Consider the following 19,276-nt stretch of genomic DNA (forward strand, 5'->3'; position numbering starts at 1 on the left):
AATTTGACACCATCAGATCAGGATTAAACAAAGACTGTGAATGGCTATCCAACTACAGAAGCAGTTTCTCCTCCATTGGTGTTCACACCTCAACTGCTAGCAGAGCACCTCACCCTCCCTGATTGAACTAACCTCGTTATCTCCATACTGATTTATACCTGCCTCTGGAGATTTCCATTACTTGCATCTGAAGAAGTGAGGTTCTTACCCACAAAAGCTTATGCTCCCAATACTTCTGTTAGTCTTAAAGGTGCCACAGGACCCTCTGTTACTTTTTAAAAAATTAAGGTACATCATTTTAGTGACCCCAAAGAACCTCAAATCAATCCTACCTTTAAGTCTTCAAAACAACTCTGCCACCCACATCTCTTCCCCACTATAAGGCCTGAGTAAGCAGGGTTTGCGCTAAGGAGGACTAAGGCAGCCAGATGAAGTAATCCTCCTTCCACCCATTGCTCCTAAGGCAAGGCGGGTGCTCATCCACCTCTGCGAATTTTTTTTGTATTTCTTATTTATGCACTTAAAGCTGGAATGAGGAACCTAACTTTGGACACCCAAAACTGAATGGATTTTGACCCTGTGTGTATTTGTCTTAATTCACAGAAAATAAAAATTTGGAATTACTGTAAAAAGGAAGGCAGTGGCTTCATGTTCCACAATATTAGAAACAATATTTGTATCTTTTAGCTTAGCCTAGAAGAGCACATTTAAACAATGTGTTAGCAGTGATTTTAACCCCTTCATCTGTTCCTACAAATGGCACAGTCCCCCCACACCTGGTATTGTTAAGTGTAACCCTTCAGCCAGGTTCAGTTGGCAGCAACAAGGGCCAACTTCACTATCCATGGGTCCCTCTTAACAATACAATATAGAACCAGTTTGAGCCCCACCCAGTAATCTGGAAAAAGTAAACTCCACTCCTAGGCACCTGAAAGAGGCAATACTTCCCCTTTCACAAGCACTGAGTCTGTCTATAGCAGATAAAACTTTTAATACAAAGGGGAAAGGAACCTGGTATTAATTTGGGGAAACCTCAACCATGATTTGAACACATCTGACCATGAGCAATACTTCCACTCCAGACTACATTGGGCAGTGTCCTTGCCTCCGTTTCTCACCTTGCGGTGTGAAAGTCCAACAAAGAAATATCCCTTTAACATGCCACTCCTCTCCCTCTGCCACATCCCACTCACAGCTGGGTCTTCGCTGACCAAGGACAGCAGAGTTCAGAGTTGCATTCACGAGTTCACCTCCCACCTGGAGGGGGGGAAGAAACGTCGAGCAATGCCTTCACTGATGCTGCAGCAACTGGCTCACAGTTGCCATTGTTCACTCTGTGTCGCTGCCTGCTGCCATGCCATCATTCACTCCGCTGCTGCGGCTTGTGCAACCGTTCATGCTATTGTGCCATCTGCTCTGTCACTGATGGCCCTGCGCCGTCACCTTCTGCTGCCACCTGCCTCTCTAGTGTGACCTCTGTAAGTTGGTCTTTTGAGGTTTCACCCAGCTGTCAGTGCTTTGAGCTCTCATTGATTTCAGTTCTCAGTGGGGGAACCTCACATCTAATGCAGGCTGGGCAGTCTCTCCTGCAGAAACTGCTGTCCCATAGCAGATATAAGCAGCACTTAGACCTGATTATCGGTGATTGCAGCTCTAGTGATTACTTAACCAAACAAAAGACTTTCAATGGAACCTAATTAGCTCTGTCTTTAAATGGTGGAGAGGGGCAGGTTAAATGGTGCCTAGGACTCTTAGGCAGAGCCTACACCTCCAGGCAGGAACACCTTTCCCCACCCCCTCTCACTCTCCACTGGGATCTGGCATCCAAACCCCCTGCTTAGAGAGAGTTCAGTTCAGGTTGACCCCCCCTCAATCAGGACAGGCTAAGTATAGTTCTGCTGACTTTTACTCGTACAATTAGGGTAACAACATTTAATTATCTGTGCATTCAATACTCAAGTGATTTGTAACCCAACACCATCCAAAGCTGATCATTTGGGCAACACAGTTCTGTCTGTTGGATACCTAGGCAGAGTAGATGTGTTCATGTAAATACAATCTGGTCTTGAAGTCTTTTCTCGCCAGATCATCACTAGTTGTCAGGGGAGAGCTCCTTCAGACCTTGCTTACATCAGCAGTTGCACATAAGACTGGAGGAGTAAACTGGTTTTCCTTCCACATAAGCCAGGTGTGATCACCACTCAAACCATTTAATATAGTGGCAAAACTATTTCAGAATCCTTCGGCATGTTTGGATTCTAAAGTGCAATACTGACCAGGGGACAATCCCTGCTGTCATGTCAGACTGTGCTATCAGATAAATCAAGTTGCGGAAGAACTGAGCAAGAACCACAGAACTCATTCCAGGACATGCTCTGTTGTCTCATAAGATATGATCCAAATTTTGACTGTGCCATTTTCAAATACAATACTAAACACTGACTTGACACGACAGATATGCCGTGTCCGTTGTTTTTCTCTTATTCAGCAGCATTTTGAAAATGAAGTCATTTTTTGATTGATGTTCTGTCTAACAAGTATGTTCTTCACACAGTGGACCATGGCTGATTTCATTGTCAAGCTACATTTAGTATGAGCATATAGCTGTCTATGGTTTAAACATGGATTTATCTAAGTGAGCCATGGTCATTATCTCTCATTTTCCTTGAATGCATATCATTTCACACATAGCTCTATTATCCTGCAATGTGAACATTTCTGAGCAGGGTCATTTTAAAGACTAATTTAAAATATCTCAAAAGACTTCACTTTTACACAGGGTTGATTTACGAGTACACTGAAAAGTTATTTACACTAAGGTATAATATGATCAGTAGCTAAGTATAATAAAATTTGTAATCAAGTCATTCCATCATTTTTCAATATCTGACTATCCTTCACTGATCATTTCCTTCCCCACCGTATCTGCATTTTCTGGTGTTCTTTTCATACAGTTCTAGTAAGAGAATTCACACCATAGCTATTTTAGGGATATTTGTCAATCTTTCTTTTGATACATACAGGATGATGTAATTTCCAAATACTGAAAATACACCATGTATTACCACTTATTAGAAATTCTTAATTGTATGTTTTCAGCAGTATTACTTTAAATTAAATAAATGTGATTTGACAAGATCAAGATGAGTCAGAGGTCAGGTCATCTGGGAAGAGCAGGATTTTTTGCAATTTCACTTCACTATCCACTTCACTTACCAGTGTCCTAGGAGTTTTAAGAGCTCTGAAAGAGCCATGCTGTCAGCTAAAAAGCATTGGCTACTCTTGTATGGTTAATGGGATCAGATAGGATACTGTAGGGTTCTAAAAAAATCTCCATGGTCAATTTGCAATGCTTTGCAGAGCCTGTGGTTGGAACTGGCACAAATTTTATCAGCTCAGCATCCTTTTAAGGTGACAGCAATGTAAAAAGTAGACTGAAATATAAAATAACTTGTTATAGGATTGCAGTTATGCAATACAAAAGAGCCGTGGGGCCAGGTTTAACTTCATTTCATATGTTTTGATTATTAAAAAACACCCATATCTTTTGAGCAGGAAGATTATCTGGAGACAAAAGATTAAGTTGTGGTTAAAATGTGGACCTGGGACTCTACAGAGCTGGATTCAATTCCTGGTTCTGCTACCAACTTCCTGTGTGCCTTGGGCAAGTCATTTAACTTCTCTGTGCCTATCTGTAATGTAGGGATGATAACACTTCTTTTCTCCCACCCTTTCCTTGTCTTGTCCAGTTAGACTAAGCCACTTGGGGCAGGGCTTGTCTTTTACTATACTTGTCTGTACTGTGCCTAGCACAATGGGGCCCCAGACTTTGTTGGAACATCTAGGTATTGCTGTAATAAAAATATTAATAAGGAGATTGTTATGTGAAGAAAATCAACCCATCCTCCTCCAGCGGTTTTTCTGATGCCAATGGAGTCCTAATGATCTTCCTGACAATTCACTTATCCCTTTAATTCTTTTCTCCTACGATATACCATGTCCCTGTGTGGTAGTGTAGCCTTCCCCAGGGTGCCCCACATGACCTCCAAGTGGTCCTATAAGTGGGCCCTTCATCAATTTCCTCCTTCAAGGGGTTTCTTCTCCAATAACTCACAGAATCTTTTGTCCACTCATACCACTTCATGAGTTCTGGTTTATTAAATTAACTTTCAAAACAAAGTTCTCAAGTCTCTCCTCAAGTCCGTTCAGTTACCTTCTTATCAGGTCAGCCCCCAGGCCTTTCCTTCCTGTAGTCTGACTTCACAATTCCCAGGTTTCTCTGCTGGGGCCTACTCATTCCTAGCACCTTCTGTACTCTTGCTCTGTTTCTCTCCATCCCCACTCTGGTTTCCCTGGAGATTTTCTCTCTGCAGCATCCAGCTGCTCTTTAAAGGGGAATCAGCTGATCTCTGCACAGGTGATTAAAGGGACAAGCCAGCCTGTTACACCCTGAAACTGGTTAAGAGGAAATGGAAACGCTTCTTTTTATAGTCCTTCAAAAACACTCTCTTATTTAATTTAGTAATTCACAAAATGCCTAGGTTCATGACAACTAGGTGTTTCAAACAAAAAAGTAAAAGCTTATGATAGAATCATAGAAACATATGACTGGAAGGGACCTTGAGAAGTCATCTAGTCCAGTCACCTGCACTGAGGAATGACCAAGTAGGCCTTGACCATCCCCGATAGATGTTCATCTAACCAATTCTTAAAAACCTCCAGTGCTGGGGATTCGACAACCTCCCTTGGAAGCCTCATCCAGTACCTAACTATCCTTATAGTTGGAAAGCTCTTCCTAATATCTAACCTAAAACTCCCTTGCTGCAGATTGAACCAATTTCCTCTTGTCCTGACTGCAATTGTTCTCCATGTCCACTGATCACCATCCTCTTTATAACAGCCCTTAACTTATTTGAAGACTTATCAGGCCCCACCTCAATCTTCTTTTCTCAAGACTAAACATGCCCAGGTTTTCTGGCCTATCTTCATAATCCCACTATATAAACCATCCACAATAGGTAGCACAAGTTAAATCACCACTGTTGGTGCCATTGAAAGCACTGACAGCCAAAAGAAATGAAATTAACAAACCAAAATACAAATCCATCAAAAGCTAAATAAAATCAGTCCAGCAGGCATTATGTCCACAAGACCATCAAACTAGTGGTCTAGTAGGCTGTGAATGCCAAACTGGGGCTCTTTCTTCTAAGAAAACTCTGCCACCAATCCTAGAGAGTTCACTACCAGGGACAGAGAGAATCTCAGCTGATGTTCACTGACACTCCAAGGTATAGGGTGAGGGGCGGACTCTCAGACAACTGGGTCACAGGCCATTAGTTATTCTTGAACTGTAAAAGCATTTCCCTTTCCCCCTGGAGATGAAAGCAATACCAATACACTTATAGTGCACAGCTAACCTAAGGAGAGCAAGAAGTGAGGTCTGAAAAGGAAGCTGATGTCCCCAGCATGCTGGGGACAAGTAATGGCACATAACTGGGGAACTAACATAAATCACAACCCTTTCCATGCTTTCCCTGTCCCAGTTCTAAGATACACACCCTCCTTACATAGCTTAGTACATCCCAGGTATCTGTACAGTTTCTGAATGCTGATTTTGTGTAGTTAAAAAAGAAAAGCCTATGAGAGGTAGAGAGTTTTAAGGTCACCTACGGGCAGGGAAAACAGAGTCTTACTTAATTTAATCAAGATTATGATCAGACCAATAGAGGAAAATAAAATCTTTATTCTAAGCAGGGCTTGTCTAGAGAGGCAGCTTGATCCTGTAAATTAACCATGGGACTGGACACTACCAGCTCAGCAGAGACTGTTACTGAAATGCTACTTGTCCTGGGGCAAGCCACTAAGAACCAAATTTTTGAACTTGGGCTACTAACATGAGGGACTGACAACCATATTTAGGCATCTAGGCAGGTGGCTTGATTTTTGCAGGTGCTGAGCACCTGTAGCTTGCACTGATCTCAACAACTAAAAATCTGACTTCAGTGGGAGCTCAACCTTCCTATGGCACTCCTGTTAACCAATAGCATGTAACACCATGAATGTTGTCAAAAGGCTACTGGACATTGATTTGTAGATCTCCCAGTATGATGAGCAAGTGAAATTTGTTAATTGAATATTGCTAATCATATCTCTTAGCAAAAAGTTTACTAGTGACTTGATGTCTAACATAGTGAATGTCAGTAAAAATGAGGTAGGATCGAGGCTAAAATAGGAAAAGAACAAGTTAAAAGTTACTTAGACAAGTTATATGTCTTCAAGTCACCAAGGCCTGATGAAATACATCCTAGAATACTCAAGGAGTTAACTGAGAAGATATCTGAGCCATTAGCGATTATCTTCGAAAAGTCAAGGAAGATGGAAGAGATTCAAGAGGACTGCAAAAGGGCAAATATAGTGCCCATCTATAAACAGGGGAATAAAGACAACCCAGGGAATTACAGACCAGTCAGCTTAACTTGAGTAACCAGAAAGATAATGGAGCAAACAATTAAGCAATCAATTTGCAAACACCTAAAAGATAATAAGGTGATTACAGTCAGCATGGATTTGTCAAGAACAAATAGTGTCAAACCAACCTAATAGCTTTCTTTGACAGGGTAACAAGCCTTATGGATGGGGAGGAGGGGGAAAGCAGTGGTTTGAGCATTGGCCTGCTAAACCCAGGGTTGTGAGCTCAATCCTTGAGGGGGCCATTTAGGGAACTGGGGTAAAAATCTGTCTGGGGATTGGTCCTGCTTTGAGCAGGGGGTTGGACTAGAGGGCTTCCTGAGGTCCCTTCCATCCCTGATATCCTATGTGGTATATCTTGACTTCAGTAAGGTTTTTGACACTGTCTCACATGACCTTCTCATAAACAAACCAGGGAAACATGACCTAGATGGAGCTACTGGTTGGAAAACCATTCCCAGAGAGTAGTTATCAGTGGTTAAAAATCAAACTGGAAGGGCATATCAAATGAGGTCCCGCAGGGATCAGTTCTGAGTCTGGTTCTGTTCAATATCTTCATCAGTGATTTAGATAATGGCATAGAAAATACCTTTATAAAGTTTGCAGACGATACCAAGCTGGGAGGGGTTGCAAGTGCTTTGGAGGATAGGATTAAAATTCAAAATGATCTGGACAAACTGGAGAAATGGTCTGAAGTAAGTACAATGAAATTCAATAAGGACAAATGCAAAGTACTCCACTTAGGGAGGAACAATCAGGTGCACACGTACAAAATGGGAAATGACTGCCTAGGAAGGAATACATCAGAAAGGGATCTGGGGCTAATAGTGGACCACAAGCTAAATATGTATCAGTGTAACACTGATGCAAAAAAAAAAAAAAAAAAAGGGGCAGCCAACATCTTGCTAGGATGTATTAGCAGGAGTGTTGTAATCAAGACATGAGAAGAAATTCTTCCACTCTACTCCATGCTGTCTAGTCCTCAACTAGAGTATTGGGTTCAGTTCCGGGTGCTACATTTCAGGAAAGATGTGGACAAATTGGAGAAAGTCCTGAGAAGATCAACAAAAATGATTAAAGGTCTATAAAATATGACCTATGAGGTAAGATTGAAAAAACTGGGTTTGTTTAGTCTGGAGAAGAGAAGACTGAGAGGGGACATGATAACCGTTTTAAAGTACATAAAAGGTTGTTACAGGAAGAGGGAGAAAAAATTTTCTCCTTAATCTCTGAGGATAGGACAAGAAGCAATAGGCTTAAATTGCAGCAAGGGAAGTTTAGGCTGGACATTAGGAAAAACTTCCTAAATGTCAGGGTGGTTAAGCACTGGAGTAAATTGCACAGGGAGGACAATATGGAATCTCCATCATTGGAGATTTTTAAGAGCAGGTTGGACAAACACCTGTCAGGGATGATCTAGATAATACTTAGTCCTGCCATAAGTGCAGGCGACTGGACTAGATGACCTCTCAAGATCCGTTCCAGTCCTTCTATGATGCTATGAAAGAAAGAAGTGAGAGCTATGGGGATTTTATCACTACTGAATAGAAAGCCATTTAGTTAAGTGTTTACATATCAATTTTAGAGAGAGACAACGTGGGTGAGGTAATATCTTTATTAGACCAACTTCTGCTGGTGAGAGTTACAAAAGATACTTTGTTCATGTTAATGTAGTCCTGTTTGAAACTAGGTACTTTTTAGTTCACACTTGCAAGGTCTACCCAGGACAGTTGGAGTGCAGTACATTAGAGCACTCTACACATTACATCTCTGTAATATGCTTTACTACTCTGTGTAGACAAGTTCCTTAGATTGAGGGCATAGCACCTGGAATAGGCATGGCACTCATATGTAATAGTGTTATGAATACTGAGATGTAACCATTTGTGAACATTGTATGTGACTTAGTCATTGAAGTAAAGTTACTGTATAACTATGGTGGATTATTATAATTTCCTCTGTGGGTTTAATTTATCCTGAGAATAATGGAATGTCTCTTATTTGCTTATAGTGTTCGTATGCAATGGGGGTCTATACTGGAATGTGACACATTGGCTTCCGAGGTAAGAACACCCATGCACACACTTGAAAGACAATGGCATCCTTCTAGGCCAAAGTGACACAGCTGTACTGCCAGGCTAGAGACCAGAGGTCTATAAAGAGTTGAAAAGTGTCCCTGTGAAGGATGTGATGAGTCACTAGGGGCTGTCCAGGGTGCGGTCAGTGAGCTGTGACAGGAGACAAGCTGACACAGATAGAGGCTCTGCAGAAGAGTCTATACAGATTTTCAATGAGCTCCACAAAGGTCCCTAGGTGCTTAAACCCACAGATTTAAGTGTCTAGGTCCCAGTTTTGGCTCCACCAAACTCCTGCCAAACCCTGTAGATGCCTAAACTTCCTCAGCACCTAGGTTTTTGGGTAAGAATTTCCTAGTCTCCAGCCTCTGTGCATATGCACTGTTGCCTCAGTCTAGCTGTCTAAACACCTCTCTCCCACCTAAGCTGCAGAGCAATTCACAAACTCAGAGGATAGGTGTTCAGTCACCCATGTTGCATGCAGGTCCTGATACCATAGGCATGCTCAGAGGCTGCATACCAGATCGGGTCCAGTTCAAAATCCAGCTGGAAGAGGCAGTGTTGGTGCTCTGTTTAGGACAGTGGTTAGAGTATGCACCAGGAATGTAGGAGACCCAAGTTCACTTCCCCTCTTCGCCCAAGAGGGAGAAAGGTTGTGAGTGCTCTAACCATTGGCTATGGGGTATTCTGATGTGAGGCTCCCTTACTCTTTCCTGTTGAAGCTGTTCCATTGTGGATAAATAATAAAACAGTGATTGGAGCACAGCAACTGGACCAGAGGTCTCCCACCTCCCAAGTGAATGCCCTAACCTCTGGACTACAGGGTCATTCCTCTCGTTCTCTGGCCCAATGACAGTTCCACTGTGGATAAATACTTAAAGTATTTACCTGGTAAGCAAGAATGTGTACAGGCATGTTTATTGTTTATATGACAGGCTCTCTCTGCAATGTTTTTTGTCCTAAATAAATGATACTTTGCTTTATGGAGGCTGTTTTGGCCACTGCTTACCATGGTCACTGCCCTAGAGGGAAGAGAACTGCAGGGTCTGAGCCTAAGTCAGACCTGCTGAGGTAAATCACTATTAGTACAACGAGACTGTCACGCAGGTGCCTATATGATTCCAGCTGGAGCCAGGTGATGACTGGAGGCCTGAAACCTGGGAGAGGGGACACTCAAGGACACCAGGAGAGATCAGAGGTACAGTTGGCCCACTACCCGTGGCAGCACCTGTAAAGCAGACATTTAAAATTGACAACATTTTTTCAAAAATAATAAGATGTTTAAAAAGGATTAGACATTTACATAAATAATGAAAAATCCTGAATTATATTAGTAGGGAGAGAAAAAAGTAATAGTAGTTTGGCAAGGATAAGTCCTCATGTCCCAGGTCATAAGCCCTATCAGTTAGAGTTTGGCTTAGGAATAAATTACCCTAAAGGTAAATTATTCAATAATTGCCTAATGCTGGGTTTCCTGAACTTGAACTCAGAGCACCTGATGCTGGCCACTGTCCGAAACAGGATACTGGACCAGGTGGATCTTGGGTCTGCTCCAGTCTGGCACTTCCTGTGTTCCTAGGAAAGTGGAATTCTCAAGAGGGAATGACAATTTAATATTTTCACTGTGGTTAGCAAATAAAATGGGCAAAGGCCTTGTTTCTGGTTGAATCTTTAACCTACAATCCAGTACATCATCTCATGTATAGGTATAAAAGTGTATCCTGCTCTTCTGCCTAAAGCCATTGCACAATCAAGTTACTGTGTTGTCCAAGAGCAAGTTACAAAATAAAGAAAGGAATCATGCAGAAAAAGCTCAGGCATCTTATTTTTCAAGCCCTCTGATGACTCATAGTCACACATGTCTGAGTAATCAATTTTCACTAGCACAGTTCCCAAGTTCCCAAGCTGTAACTAAGACAACGCTGTTAGAGATTGAAAAGAATTTTTTAAAAAAACAAGTCCTAATTTCTAGGGCTGCCTTTAGAATCAGTTAAATATAAGTAAAGGCCTTTAATCATGCTAGCAAAAAAAGTAAATCTTTGGGCACAGCAATAACCTCTGGAAAGAGCAACTGTGGCCATTGGGACAAAATATGCATCTTTCCTCCACTCTGTTGTCTCAGCATGAGCCCATAATTAGGGGATCCTTTAAAAACCAATAGTATGTGACTGTGTAATTAAAATCTGTATCCCAGTACATACGTCCAGAGGTAGAATTACAGTTGCTCGGGAAACCTTGATTCTGATGTTTCCTAACTTGTGGGTGCTTGACTTTGCACCCTTAATATTCTTTTAATTAAAAATAAAATATTACCTTCCACTGGGTCAAAAAAGGGTGCTTTTGTGGTTAAGCCCCAGGATGGGACTCAACTACAATTCATGGATCTGCCATAGACTTCTAGTGTAATCTTGGGCAAGACATTTCACCTGTCTATGCCTCATTTCCCGCCCCCCACACCCCCAATCTGTAAAATGGGAATAATGCTACCCTAGCAAGATTTATTTTCTCCCACCTTTGTCTGTCTTACCTATTTACATGGTGAGCTTTCTGGGCAAGCCCTGCTTTTTATTATGTGAATGTGTACAGCACTTACAATGGGGTCCTAATTTCAACTGGAGTCTAAGCACTGCTGTAACACCAATAATAAATAAACATGAAAACTGGAGATTGAGGTGGTAATGCACATGGACATACACAATTTTGGATTAGAAGGGGAAAATCAGATTTAGTTTGCTTTCATACATAAATAAGTATTGAAAATATGGGCAAGCTCCATATCTAGATTAGATATCTTAAAATATACTCTGTGAGTACTGGCATCTGCATTTAGTTAGAGGCCATCCATGTCTATGTAATGGTAAATAAGGGTTGTTATTTAACATGCTCTGCTAGAGAATTATTGATGGGAGCCCACATTATGTGGGCATTCAAATAAACCCAAATCCTAGAGAATCTGTGACCAGCACTAGTACTTTCCAGATTTCATCAACAGTTATTTAATGGTGTCTGAAGTAAAATATTGAAGTTCTACTAAATATGTCAGATAAAACCTGATTAAAATGCTTAGCAGTATTGAATTGGTGGGTTGCTATACCAACAAATGATTTCACATCGCATTATGTTTGGTTCAGGTGGAGTTATAGAATTATCAAATTTCTGAGTTCTTTTCACTTCCCTGCTCCCTCTCCTGAGAAAATATACAGTTATGAAAACTAAAAACCACTCTGACATTTTCTACTGAATTCTACAAGGGTCTCAGTGCACAGATAAGTACTCCTTCCAAAAAAGAAATTCCTCCCTCTATTGCTTTCCTCTCTTCCATTCTCTCCTGTGCATGGTGGGTATTGCATGGACATATCCATATTCCCAACCTTTGTCCATTGGTATTCTCAGAAGTCAGATTGACATTCATGTCAAAACCTGAACATTTTTTCTGCAAATGTAAAGGCTAGCTTTATTGTTGTTTCTAATGAGAGTTTAAATCCTTCAGAGGAATTGGTGGGGACCACCAACAAATCTGTTCAGTCGATCTGCATTGTCTGAGTCTTCACTTAGGCAGATAGAAATAATATTACTGAGCTATGCGAGCCACCCTATCCTAGGTATTAATTCTGACACCTAACACTGATATTTTAAATATCATTAACTATTACATTGGTGAGACAAGGTGGGTGAGGGACAATATCTTTTATTGGACCAACTTCTGTTGGTGAAAGAGACAAGCTTTTGAGCTACTCAGAGCTCTTCTTCAGGTGGTCATTTTAGCTGATACATCCAGCTCCTCTGGGACTGTAGGTGGAGCTTTGTCTGAATACCACTCGTTTTCCCATCTCTACCCCAGTTATAACTGATTGGTTCCTCTGAAATAGCCAGGGAGAAAGATACTGAACTGAGCATGCTTCATGCAGGAAATCTGCTTTTATTTGTACCTGCATGTATCAGACAGTACTGAGGCGAAGGACATGTGGCAAAAAGGTATGAACTCACCTGAACTGTTTAGTCTTCCAATATTCATGACCCTATGTGATAATTTTTCATGACACACACAGAGATGGTGGAAAAATTACAATTTTGACAAAAAGGAATATATTTTTGCAAAAAAAAAAACAACCCACCATTTCCCCCCATTTTTCAACTAACTGTAGAGTTGATTGAAAAAATTCAAAATTCCAAAATTTGTCAGTGAAAGAAGGGGCATATTTTTCTTTAAAATTTTCACCAACATATAACATTTTTGAAAAAGTTCTGCACACAATATACCAGATCTAGGGGCTGATCCAAAGTGCATTGAAACAAATGGAAATATTCCTATTGATTTCAGTGGGCTTTTAGTCAGGTCCCTACTATAAAACAGATTTTTATTTTATTCTTTCCCTTTTGTAGGCATATGTATTCTACAGCAAATACCTTGAGGGGCTTCATGATCTACCCACCATGTTGATTTAACTGAAGTAGACAAAGAAAGCTCTGATGTCAAATATAATCATAGACTCACAGGACTGGAAGGGAACTCAAGAGGTCATCTAGTCCCTCCCCCTGTGCTGAGACAGGGCCAAGTACATCCCTGACAGCTGTTTGTCTAACCTGTTAAAAACTTGCAACGATGGGGATTCTACAACTTCCTTTGGTAACCTATTCCAGTGCTTAACTATCATTATAGTTACAAAAGATTTTCCTAATATCTAACCTAAATCTCTCTTGCTGAAGATTAAGACAATTACGTCTTATCTTACTTGTAGTGATCATGGAAAACAATTGATTACAATAATAGTCCTTAACATATTTGAAGACTTATCAGATCCCTCTTCATTTCTCAAGACTAAACATGCCCAGTTTTTTCAGCCTTTCCTCATAGGCCAAGTTTTCTAAACCTTTTATCATTTTTGTTGCTCTCCTTTCGATTCTTTCCAGTTTGTCCACATCTTCTCTAATGTGGTGCCCAGAATTGGACGGAGTATTCCAGTTGAGGCCTCACCAGTGCAAAGTAGAGTGAGAGGGATACCACCCATATCTTACATACAACTCTCCTGTTAATACCTCCAAGAATGATATTAGCCTTTTTGCAACTGCATCACACAGTTGTCTCATGTTTAATTTGTGATCCACTCTAACTCCCAGATTCTTTCAGCAGTACTTCTGCCTAGCCAGTTATTCCCCATGCTGTAGTTGTACATTTGTTTTTTCCTTGTCTTTATTAATTTCATCTTGTTGATTTCAGACCAATTCTCCTATTTCTCAAGGTCCTTTTCAATTCTAATCCCATCCTCCAAAGTGTTCACAAACCCTCCCAATCTGATGTCATCTGCAAATTTTGTAAGCATACTCTCCACTCCATTATCCAAATCATGAAAGGAAATGTTGAACAATACCAGACCCAGGACATGCCCCTGTGAAACCTCACTAGATACTTCTTCCCAGTCTGACAGCGAACCATTTATAACTTATCTTTGAACGGTTTTTCAACAAGTTGAGCACCCACCTTACAGTAATTTCATCTAGACCACCTTTACTTAGTTTGCTTATGAGAATGTCCTGTAGGATTGTGTCAAAAGCTTTTCTAAAAATCAAGATATATTATATCTTCTACTTCTGTCCTATTTACTAGGCTGGTAACCCAATCAAGGAAGGAAATTAGATTGCTCTGGCATGATTTGTGCTGGCTATTATTTATCACCTTATAATCCTGTATATGCTTATGAATTGACTGTTTAATAATTTGTTCCAGTATATTTCCAGGACCAAAGTTAGATTGATTGGTCTATAATTGGTTGTTCCCATTCTTAAAGATACATTTGTCCTTCTCCAGGCTTATGGGACCTCACCCATATGTCATGAGCTCTTGAAGAGAATTGTTGATGGTACCAAAAATTTTTCAGCCAGGTCCTTAAATACCCTATGGTGAATTTCATCAGGCCCTGCCGATTTGACTACATCTAAGTTATCTAGAGATTCTTTAACCTGATTATTCTCTACTGCAGCTTGTGTTTGCTCCCCCTTGTTAATATTAATTGTATTAAGCAACTGGTCACAATTAACCCTTTTAGTGAAGACGAAAGCAAAATAGATATTAAACACTTCAGCCTTCTAATCTACTTTAGAACTGGAAATATCATATTAGATACCCAATACCTGTTATTCATAAGGGTGACTCATATTGACAAATGATGTGTTTATTTGTAATACTTTCACTTATTGTTCTTCACTAAATCAGCAGTAATGAGATGACATTTTGCCTGCCTTCTGTTTATGACAAAGGAATGGCTGAGTTGTAAGTGTTTTAACCTCCAAGACACATCTATAAATGTTCAGTCAGATATTAGTTAAAAAGCATTGTGGATAAAAAGATTTTAAAAACTGTAAAATCATATTTTATTTAAACATGATTTTTAAATTTAAATTAAACATTTTAAAAAACCTATTTAAAATTTAATTTTCAATTATGATAATACCTTAAGGCCTAAACTTACTATCATATATTAAAATTTAAATTAAAGAAATAATATTAAGGAGTACATATTTGCTGTTATAATGTTATAAAAAGTCAAATAGTTGAACTGCTGAAATCACTGTTAAACACCTGGAAACAATGTTTGTTGAAGTGCAAACCCAGCTTTTGACAGCTTTTTGCAGGTAAAGAGAGAATATTTTCCTCATTTCAGTTTATTCAGTTCAATGATTATAGTTCATTCCCAATTAAGAAACCAATTCAGAGTTGTAAAAGTAAGAGTTTGTTTTCCTCTTCCAATCTATGAATAAAAACTAGGTGTGAGAGGATGAGATCTCCTAGTGCTAAATTGTGAAAGATATGGTGACCAGAAAAAACCGGTTCAATTCAGATAATACTTTTGTTTAATAAATCGGTTGGTTTTAAATGCAAAACATGTTTTGATAAATGTATGTTTTCTTATACATCCAGCATATTTAAGGTTGTTTTATTTAAGAAATTTTTTTTTTAACAAACATTAATTGAATCCAATTTCCATCCAAAAAACACACAAATCATGAGTAAAAAAAGTAATCTAGTAAATAAGAAATGCATCGTTCACCATTTTCCAACATAAAACTATGTAAAAATTAAGAATCTGAATAAATGTATGTTAAGATGTATAATTTGCTGAAATAAATGTACAGAGACAGTCTATCTTCCCAGTTAGCAAAAAGTATCAAATTTAGTATAGAGGCTATATTTAGTTGCAAATCAACATGTTTTAATGGTTACCAATCAATGAGAATCAGCTGGTCTTTAGGAAAATAATGGAAAAGTACAAATTCAAAAGACTAAAATTGATTATTTAAATCAAGGTTTTCTGCTTGCTGATTTCAATCAATCCACCCTGCTAAAAAGGAAAAATGAATCCGGCCTACTTCTATAAGTGATTGAACAGAAAATGGTTGTCTGGTTTTCTTATGCTATTAAAAGTTTGGACAAGGTCATGAGCAGCTGTGTTTATTCAACCCACTAGTGGATTTATTCTCTCATTGATGTGTGGGGTGTGTCCAGCAGAACTCCCATTAACCTCATTGTGAATTGCATGTGTAAATCCTCTCTGCCTGGATGACAGAAGAATAGGTCCCTAGCATCAATGAGAGCCGAACAAAACTATGAGCAGAGCACACAAAACAGGAACCTCACCTGGCTGAGCTTCCACAGGATGTTCAGATCACTGATGCCTCATACAATGTGATGTGTGGTTGTAGACACCTAACTTATCTAAATGCCTTTTCAGAGAGATTGGATACTAAAAGCTCGACCTAACCAGTGGCATAGGATCAAAAAGGCGGAGTTTCAGTAGGATTTGTTGATCCTTCAGATGGTCCAAATTCTCTAACATTAGGCTGTCTCAAACATACACAGCTGCTGTATGGCACTGCACCCTACTCCCTCCCATACTAGAATAAGGTGACCTTCAAGGGGACTGGTGGGACTGGTGTGTGCATGCAATCTCCCATCTTCTATAGTTCAGGTGGAAGAGGGCTGTTTTTCAGGTGCTGAAAGTTCAATATTCTAGTTCCAGTTTCCTAGGTGTCTGTGTAATTTATCTAGTAATAGTGTCTGTATTATGGAACATATGGATTTGTTACAAAGTGATAGACTATTTATGTTACCTAATACACTATCTTCTTGCTATATGGTCTGACTCTGTAAGAAACGGGGACCATACTAAGACCTGTTTATTTTAAAAATTAAAAAAGTTCACCACCAAGATTAAGGACTAGTCTGCTAATTGACAATATAAATAGGCACTAGAACTCAGCTCCAGTCCTTACTGCTACATCAAATATTTTGCCCATATTACATCTATACAAGGTGGATTTGATTTAAATTAAATTGATTTGATTTAAATGATTTAAATCACTAGTCAGGAAGACTCGATTTAATCATGGATTTCTACATAAAAGTGCATTCTTGTTGGCTGTTATAACCTTAATACATATTCTTCACAGCTCAGAGATAGATGTAGGTTTCATTTTAGAAAGTACACACTATACATTTTTAAGTGATTTATTTTGAAAATGTTTCAGATTAGTTTTACAGCTATATCAGAAAACGAATGATTGTTTGGTTATTTCATTTACCAAAGGTAATTGAAGCAGATATTTATGAAGTCATTGAGAGGTGAACTATCATTAATATTTGGAGGATTTTCTTGCCATGCTGTATTAAGAGGAGAACATCACCAGATAGACATTTAAATTGTTTTATATTCTGGATAGTTTTCTTCAACAGCAAACATAATATTTTAACAAAACAAGCATATGAATTTTTGAATTTAGTTAAACATTCAAGTTTTTTAAAATCAGGTTTGTTTTTGTCAAAATTGTTTAACTAAATTAGTTAATGAAATATTTTAAAAAAACAAAAATTAAATTGACTATGTCAGCCAGGTCAACATGAGAAACTTAAAATATTGGCTTCTGCAGCTAACTCAGTCGTCTTCATCTTCATTTTCCTGTTTGTTCATATTCTGGAAAAGAAAAAATAGGCTTTCCTGCTGTTTCAGATCCCAAACGATTTCTCCATTTGGAATGAATTAATCCAAAGGAAGAAAATATTCTTTCTACACCGGCAGAAGAAGCTACTGCTGTTAACAGTGAGATTATCACTTCAGTCTGAATCCAAGTGCTTAAGTGACTTCCACTAGTTCACTAGTGTGACTTTCTTTAAAACATCATCAGCAAACATCTATTTCTTGAATGGTTCACCCTTAGCTCTGAAGTTTATTATAGTTGGCATTATGGAGGGATGATTGCTGGATATCCACGTCATAGCCAACTCCTCTTCTTCAGCAGTTAAGGTTTGACCCTGGTAACGAGTATTGAGAATATTTGCAAGAAAATGAGCTGGAGATAGCATTAAAAAAACGAATGGGACAAACACTTGTAATTTAACTCTGTCATTGCATATTTCTCTTTTTAAGATCTCACTCAGTTCCTTCCAAATTTTAACAGTGTCAGCAATAAAACAGCTATTTCCCTGCATTTTGTTCAAGGCTTCAGAAATAGGCTTCAGGGTACTCAACATGTGTTCAACATTTCTCTTAAGCCCAATGTTGAGAACTTTGGCTGTGACAGTGCCATCTATTTTTCACAATTTTGTTCACAAACTGTCATCAGATTAGGCCTGTTCTTGATATAGTGCTCAAAACAGTCCACTACTGAGTTCCATCGCATGTCTTGTGGGAGAGTTAGCGTGGTTCCTCCCACTTTTTTCAGAGCAGCTGCTGCAAAGTGGTTGTTAATGGAAGTATTTTGCAATTTCAACAACATTAGCCTTTATTTCTGGAACACTAAAGTTTTTGGCTAGGAGGTGCATCAAACGAGCACTTCAACCATATGTTATTAGCTTGGGATTCTCTTCACTCTCTTCTCAATAATTTCTTCTCATCTTGGATACATTTGTGGTATTGTCTGTGACCAAACTGTGTACCAGACATTTGTATTTCCCCCCCCCCCCCACTTTGTTATAGCTTTTACTGCTACTTCTTGTAAGTATTCTGCTGTGTGTGCATTTCCTGATGTATCAATTGTTTCTGTAAGGAAGACATTCCCTTCTTCTGTTGTCTCACAAGCACATACAACAGGATCATTGTGGGCATTGCTCCACCCATCAAGACTAAGGTTAACAATTTTACTTTTTATACTTTTTGCACACTGCTCAATTTCTCTTTATCCAGCAATTCGCCATCTGCTCTGTTGGGTGGACTGTATCCTGGTCTTAATGACTAAACCATGTTAATAAGTGTGGGTTCTCAATCATACAGAAAGGAGAGTTTGTTGCATAAACAAACCAGGCAATTTTTTCATCAATTACCTCTTTTTGTAATCTGCTGGTTCTTATCACAAACTTATCTATGGTTGTTTCTGGATGATGGAGGTTTTTTTTCTTTTTGCTACAGGTGATATACTGTGCCTATGTGACATACATGATGTGACTGAAACACTATCATTGGCAGATAACTCTGAAACTATAGAAAATGATGGTGATCTTTAAGGTGGATAGTCTTCAGAATCCTGTAGGTTGAGGCTGAATTCTCCTAAACAAAATAAGTCAATGCAGTTATTTAATTATTATTACCATACAGCTCATTTAGTATTACTCATTGCATTCACTGACACTCACTACTACTTTAAAGGTGAAATTGTAAAAGGAAGATCTGCCTATTCCAGCTATTTTTTAATCACAACTACATCTAAAATGATAGTACCATAGAGTAACAACTATTTTTTATGCT

General features: G+C 39.1%; 1 long non-coding RNA gene across 1 annotated transcript in view; it reads right to left on the minus strand.

Annotated features, from left to right (window-relative positions):
- Positions 1-15,528: 15,528 nt before the first annotated feature.
- The window catches only part of LOC135979019 (uncharacterized), a 57,344-nt gene continuing 53,596 nt past the window's right edge, over positions 15,529-19,276 (minus strand). The window contains exon 4 of the long non-coding RNA XR_010596357.1: positions 15,529-19,078. This is a non-coding gene — a long non-coding RNA (uncharacterized LOC135979019). The remainder of the gene's footprint in view (positions 19,079-19,276) is intronic.

The sequence above is a fragment of the Chrysemys picta genome, chromosome 1 (genome assembly GCF_011386835.1).
Source record: "Chrysemys picta bellii isolate R12L10 chromosome 1, ASM1138683v2, whole genome shotgun sequence".
Lineage (NCBI taxonomy): Eukaryota > Metazoa > Chordata > Testudines > Emydidae > Chrysemys > Chrysemys picta.